Source organism: Dryobates pubescens, chromosome 14 (assembly GCF_014839835.1).
Source record: "Dryobates pubescens isolate bDryPub1 chromosome 14, bDryPub1.pri, whole genome shotgun sequence".
Classification (NCBI taxonomy): Eukaryota; Metazoa; Chordata; class Aves; order Piciformes; family Picidae; genus Dryobates; species Dryobates pubescens.
In genome coordinates, this window is record NC_071625.1 from 20,866,793 (window position 1) to 20,873,906 (window position 7,114).

The following is a 7,114-nucleotide window of genomic DNA, read 5'->3' on the forward strand; positions in this document are numbered from 1 at the left end:
CTAGTGGCACTTACTGGCTGCAGCAGCAATGAGATAGTGGAGTTCAAGGGAGAAAACAAGACAATTACAAAAAAGGGATCACAGCTCTGGCATTCAAAGAGCAGATGTTAGGTTGTTCAGAGATTTGCTAAGCAGAATCCCATGGGATACAGGACTGGAGAGAACAGTCCAGAAGAGCTAGTGGATTTTCAAGGATCGCTTCCTCCAAGAGGTGCATTTTTATGTGCAGACAGTCAGGCAAAGGCAGAAGGAGGCCTGGATGGATAAATGCAAAGCTTCTGACTAAACTAAAAGGAACGCACACAAAAAGTGAAAGCAAAGGCAGGTGATTCAGGAGGAATATAGACATTGTTTAGGAGTTCATAGATGGAGTTAGGAAATCCAAAGTTTATCTGGATTTGGATCTGCCAGGGGCTGCAAAGGGCAACAAGAACAGCTTTTGCAAGTATGTTAGTGGTTAAAAGAAGACTAGGGAAAATGTGTGCCTGGTGCTGAATGTGGTAGGGGCCTTGGTGACTAAGAACATGGAAAGGTTGAGTTATTCCCTGTCTTCTTCATCTTAACCTTTAGCAGTAAGACTGACCTTCCGGAATATCAGGGCTCTCAGACTGGAGGGCAAGTCTGGAGCTAGGAAGACTTGCCTTCAACAGTGGAGAGTTAGGCTAGAGTACATTTAAAGAAACTAGACATGCACAAGTCCACATGAACAGGGTTGCTGAGGGAAGGAAGAAAGGGATGTAGCAGGCAGTTGAAAAAAGATTGTCCTCTTAAGCCAAGACAGCATCTGGTGGGAGAAGAAATATTTTCTAAGGCTTTTTCCATGCAATGATTCTAGAACTTCGGTAGTGGGAGCAGGCTGAACAAAGATACAGACATCTAAGCCTGGACTTATTGATTCAGCTGATTAAGCTTTTCAAGCCCTTTATGAGGAACCTGGAAAAAACGTTCAGAGACAGGCCTCAATAATTGATGATAGTGTCTTGTCTTTCATCCTAGTGCCAGTTATAAATTGTATACAGGAATAACTTCACCATTAAACAAAACTGTCTGTGTTGCTGACATGAGCAGAGTAGTTGTTAGCTGATAACAGGGCACTAAATGGCAGGGCTTGTGTGGAAAGTGAGGAGCAGTTTGAACTCCAGGTGATGTGTGAGAGAAGCAATGATTGCTTAGGCTAGAAGGGAAAGGGAAGCCAGTACTAACATAATTAGTGCAGCAAATCTGTGTAAGTGGTTTGCAGAGGCAAGGTTTTTACTCTGAGAGTTCATCTTCTTTGACTGTGTCTAAGATAATCAGCTTGGCTTGATGCCCAGAGCCAACAAGTATCCTGACTATAAATCTCCTAGCTTCATCTCCTGGGGCCCATCTAGTTCAACCCTTCAAGTTTTGCTGAACTCCCAAGTCTGAATCTGGCTCTAGCCTTCTACCTTTCAGACCTAATTTTTTCTGTCACATCTGGGAACTCCAGAGGTGTTACAGGCACTGAGCATGGGCAGTTTGCCAATAACAATTCTACAGTTCACTCTGGTAGATCTAGGTTTTCTACCCACAAATAGAGACAGCACAGAAACAGGAAGAAATTTTTAAACTGCTGTCTAGAAGATTCCCCCTGACAACTGTGATAGGAATATTATGGTATGACAGTCACAGGGAAGAATGGCTCCAGGTTGAATGCAGGCAACACTAGTCATATATTTATAATAGGTAGTGTATGTATGCAGAGATTCCTAGCATGGTCTTACCTGTTGGATGAAGGACAGTGTTATAGGCAGAGAGTCAGATATCCCTGCTGTAGCAGGTCAGAAATATGACTGATGTCATGATTCTTGGGTCCATAGCAATGTGTTACCATCATCTTCCAGATAATCCCTTCTCACCCTACCAACCCACCAGCAGAAAAACTCTCCAACAGGCAGATCAGTAAGCTATCAAAGAATATTTGACATCTGGGAAAACACAGAGGAACAGTGTTCAGTACAGAGGTGAGCTGCATGCTCATTGCAGTCTTAAGTCCTAAGAAATGCCATGAATAATAGAATCATAGGATCATAGAATTGGTAGGGTTGGAAGGGACCTCAAGAATCATCTGGTCCCACCTCCCCTGTCATGGGCCTCATTGTGAAGAAGAAATTTCAGTCTATGAATGCTGAGTGGGTGAATGCTCTTAACACCAAGCTGTGCTCAGGAGATGGGTGATGCAATAGCCGTGTGAGTCCTGCTTGGTAGTCTGTACTTAGGAGAAAAATAAACAAGCAAGCTCCATGAAGAGAGCAACTTCAATTTTCCTCAGTTAGTGTTGCCCTGTGATAAATTGTCTCTCCTTTCATCCATTTCTACATGGCTCCTTGATCACTCTTTGAGACTTGTGTTAGCTGAATAAAACACCTGACTCCATTGTGATGCTTCATTTAGTGGAGATAAGACAGCTGCTGTTTAGATATCATATCAAATCCATTGGTTCCTCAGCATAGGAAGTTCAAGATTTGGTCTTCATGAAATATTTCTGAATCTGTTATTGACATGATCCTGAGAAAATAATTGAACTTTTTAATGTTTGTGTTTCCCACTTGTTCTTTAACTTAATTCTCAATGACTTGTTAAGGATGGTAGGTCCCCTTCTTTCTGGGCTGGCTAGGATTCATTTAATTTTATAATGGAGAACAGAATAGTAGATAAGAAAAGAAATAAGTCTGGGAAAGTGTAAGGAGGAAGAAGCATTTGTTTCAAGGGAAGGAGTCCTTTCTGCCTTCCTATCCCCAAATATAAAAGAATAGGATAAAATGTCCTTAAAAGAGAAAATAGGTAACACCCCACTATTCTACCCAACCTTTAATTCATCCCCACCCACTAAATACTTACCTCAAATAATCAGTATTGGCAACCCTTAGTGGAACATAGAAAATAGCTTACCATATTAATGGGGCATTTTGGTCCAGTCTGGTAATGTTTATGGGGAAAATAGCCCTATGTTCAAAAGTTGATGAATTACAAGAGTTCATCAGAAAACAGTAAGGGAGAAAGAGTGCATAACTAAAAGCTGGCAAGATATTCACTTGGCATAGTAATTCCTTCAAGTTTTTTCTTGTGTGTGAGTGATAGTATAGCTTAGAAGACCTCTCTAATTGTTTGCATTTTGGAAAACCTTTTGTTATGGAGAGGTGGCACTTTGAGTGCTCATTGCATTTTTCTTCTTTCAATTTTTAATTAAAAAAGAGCAAAAAAAAAAAGAAAAAAGCAAATGCAAAATGTAGCTGGGTGAGGCTATGACAAAAAAGACTATTTGGAAAGGGATTGTTAATGAGGGCTTGGAATGGACATTTGGTAGTTAAACTTCACTGCATCTTTTTCCATCTATCCTAAGCAATTTTATTTGCTGATGGAAAACTCACTGTAGATTCATGAGTCATCTGTTATAATTATTTTTAGTCACTACATTGTTTTTCAGTCACAGGAAGTTTGCAGTTTACTTATTACCAAAGGAGGGGAAAATAATTTGTACTTAAATATTTATCATGCTACCAATTTAGAAGCAGAAAATGGTGGAATAACATGTCTAAAATCAGTCTTTCTGATGGTATTTAATCTGTGATGGAACTCTCAGCTGTTCTGTAGAAAAAAATCATGTCTGGCTGCAGGCATGAGAAGAGGTAGCTGCAGGCATGAGAAGAAGTAGCTGCCTGCATAAGAAGACTGCTGGGAGCAGCTAACCAGTCGCACTGGTAATTTGTCCCAGACTTTGGTGAAACCTATCCTCCTTGGTGCCTTGACCCTTCTCCTCCACTTCTGGGCAGTATGGGAGCATGGGAAAGTCAGAGTTACTTCTTTCTGGTAGAGCAACAAGGAACCTACTGCTCATGAAGGTTAGCAGAAGGACGAATGAGTTGACAGAATGCCAATGCCTGCTTTAGGAAACAGGACCATTATCCTTGGGAAAGAAAAAGCCAGTTGTCTCACAGACAGAGGAGATGTTTGGGGGAATTAGTGATGAATGTGGATTGTGAGTAGACAGTAAAGAAGGAAAAGGAAAAAAAAAAAAGTGCTGATCACTCTGGTTTTCAAAAGACAGGTTATTGGTCATCTGGAATTTGTTTTCCTTTCTGGAAAGCTGCAGCTTATTTGAACTTTGAGCTTCTAGGTGGCAATGAGAAGGAAGCAAACAACTTGGACTATGGTAGAAAGTACTTTGTAGGGAACAGGGAACTTTCTGTCTTAGGATGCTGTGGGTGCTCAAAGTTTACATGCAGTGACTGGAAAACTTCATGAAGTCCAGATCTGCTGGAGGCTGTTAAAAGCAAAGACAACTCTCCAAGAAATCTCTGAGTCATAAGTGATTTGGAGGCTGGCAGAGCATCCTGGAGAGGAATCACTGCAGAGTTGTTTTTTCCTTATGCTCATTCCTTTGTATCCACTTGCTGATCCCTGTTGGAGACAGGATACTCTGCTAGATAACCTGATCCCAGATACCCTGTCTCATACTGTGAGCAATTATACCAGTTATTCAATTACATAATGTCTTTAACACACAGTAAGTCACCAAATTCTATAATTGGTAGCCTTGGCATGTTGTCATGTGCAGGGGTGGCTCTTACCTTGGTGACAGAGGGATCATCCCCACCAGAACTTTATAAACTTTATAAAAATATCTCTTTATTTTCTTCCTTAGTGGTGACAAGCAGTAGTGTCAAAATGCAACAAAGGTTTAGGAGAACAGTTTTGTACAAAACAGTAGCAGCAACAGCAGATGATATCCACTGTCAAGATAATATTAGCAAGCTGACAATATTGAGTTGTTATGTGTGTGGGAAAATCAAAAGGTCCACTACCTTGTAAATGACTTTACAACTTTACCCTGAACACCATTTGCAAGTTCAGTCTATTTCTACATTCCTGTCTCCTGTGAGCTTGGTCAAAGTCAGCAAACTTCCAGGTGAAGGCATACAACTTGTTGCAAACGGCTAAATTCGAGAGAATTCCAGTGAAAGTGAGACACATTGATGCTCACATTCCCAAGAGCAAAGCTACTGAGGAACAGCAGCACAACCATCAGGCAGATCTAGCTGCAAGAGTTTCTCAAGTAGACAAGGACTCTGAACTTGATCTCGACTGGAAACACCGAGGTGAGATATTCTTAGCTCGGTGGGCTCACGATTCGTCAGGACATCAAGGCAGAGATGCAACATACCAATGGGCTCGTGACAGATCCATAGACATTTCCATGGATGCCATCACACAAGTCATCCATGACTGTGACATTTGTGCTGCTATTAAGCAGGCAAAGAGAATTAAGCCCTTGTGGTATGGTGACAGATGGTCCAAATACAGGTATGGTGAAGCTTGGCAGATTGACTACATCACTCTACCACGTTCTCGTTCTGGTAAGCAGTACGTGCTTACTATGGTAGAGGCAAACACTGGATGGCTGGAAACTTACGCAGTCCCACATGCAACTGCACGCAACACCATTCTCGGTCTGGAGAGACAGATCCTGTGGAGACACGGAACTCCAGAGAGGATTGAGTCAGACAACGGAACTCACTTCAAGAACAACCTTGTAAAGAGCTGGGCAAAAGAGCACGGTATTGAGTGGATTTTCCATATTCCTTACTATGCACCAGCTGCAGGGAAGATTGAACGCTACAACGGTTTGTTGAAGACCACTCTCAAAGCCATGGGAGGTGGATCTTTGAAAAACTGGGAGAAACATTTAGCACAAGCAACCTGGCTGGTGAACAGTAGAGGTTCAGTGAACCGCGCTGGACCGGCACATTCAGATTTGCTACGGAGAGTAGAAGGTGATAGAGTTCCTGTTGTTAGAGAAAAGAATCTGTTAGGTAAAACTGTTTGGGTATTTTCGCCCTCAGGAGAGGCTAAACCTGTCCGAGGGGTGGTTTCAGCAGAAGGTCCGGGTCACACTTATTGGGTAATGCAAGAGAATGGTGAAATTCAGTGTATTTCACAAAGAGATTTAACTTTAGCTGAAAGAGCTTAATTTCAGACTATTGTATAGCTACAACGCGCCCAAAGGAAGAATCCCTGAGGAATCTATAGTGCACGAACCCTGAGAGCCCTGAGTCAACTGAGAGTCCCTGTGTTCCTGTTTGCCTTTTCTTCACTTCGTCTACAGAGAGACAAGCTGGTTTCCATTTTCTTATTTCCTGACTTTTTTGGACTTCTGAATCATCTACATCTGAGTGTAGCCGGAACGGACTATGAACTTTACTCACGAACTGCAAATATTGTTTCCGATTGGATGGACAGTGTGAACGACCAATGAAATTGTTTAGAAGGGGTGGATTGTGGCCATTTGACGCTGTGCCTTTAAGGAAGGGGCACACTGGCTAAATGTTTGTAAAATATTTTGGTTTTCTAAACGAATTTCATTGGTAGGATTGTGGGAGGAGAGTTTGGACCCAGGGGAGTTGGGAACTTTCTCTCAGTCTTCCTTCCTTCGCTGTCCCTTTCGGCTGGATCTGCTTCTGGGATTCTGGCCAACTAAGATAAGATACTAACTCCCTGTGCAAGGCCTTTATTGTTTTCCTGCCCTGTTAACTGTCCTCGTCTCTTCTTCTACCTCTTTTGGGGGAGAAGGGAGGTAGGGGGTTGAAGGGGGCACAGGGGGAAGCCCCCTTTGTGGGGGGTCTGATTTCTGGTTGAGTTCATTTGCTGTATATTCCTGTATATATTGTAAAATCCCTGTATTTGTTGTGTTACATAGAATCTGTTTCCTTGTAAAATATAATCTCATTTCTCCGACTGGGTTTAGCCGTGGTCTCTTTCTCAGTGGGGGAGGGAAAGCGGAGCTTTTCCTTTCAAACCACCACACACTCTTTTTTTTTTTGGCGCCCAACGTGGGGCTCGACCCCACGACCCTGAGATTAAGAGTCTCATGCTCTACCGACTGAGCTAGCCGGGCACACACCTGACAAAAGTCCATGTACTCATATATCTTTAATTAAGTCTTTAACATGTTGCAGAGTTCCTGTGTGCCTGTGTGCCAGCACAGTAACCCTCAGAGGGTATTTTGTCAGTTATCTTGAGATGCACAAAGATAGCCAGGCACAAGATGGGTTTGCAGAAAGAAGATCCTTTGTTGGTAATGGCCATATTCTCAGCT

At 42.3% G+C, this 7,114-nt stretch overlaps 1 non-coding gene across 1 annotated transcript; it reads right to left on the reverse strand.

Moving 5' to 3' along the window:
• Positions 1–6,840: 6,840 nt before the first annotated feature.
• On the reverse strand, positions 6,841–6,913 carry TRNAK-CUU (transfer RNA lysine (anticodon CUU)). The gene has a single exon. It is a non-coding gene; the product is annotated as a tRNA-Lys (tRNA).
• Between the last annotated feature and the right edge of the window lie 201 nt (positions 6,914–7,114).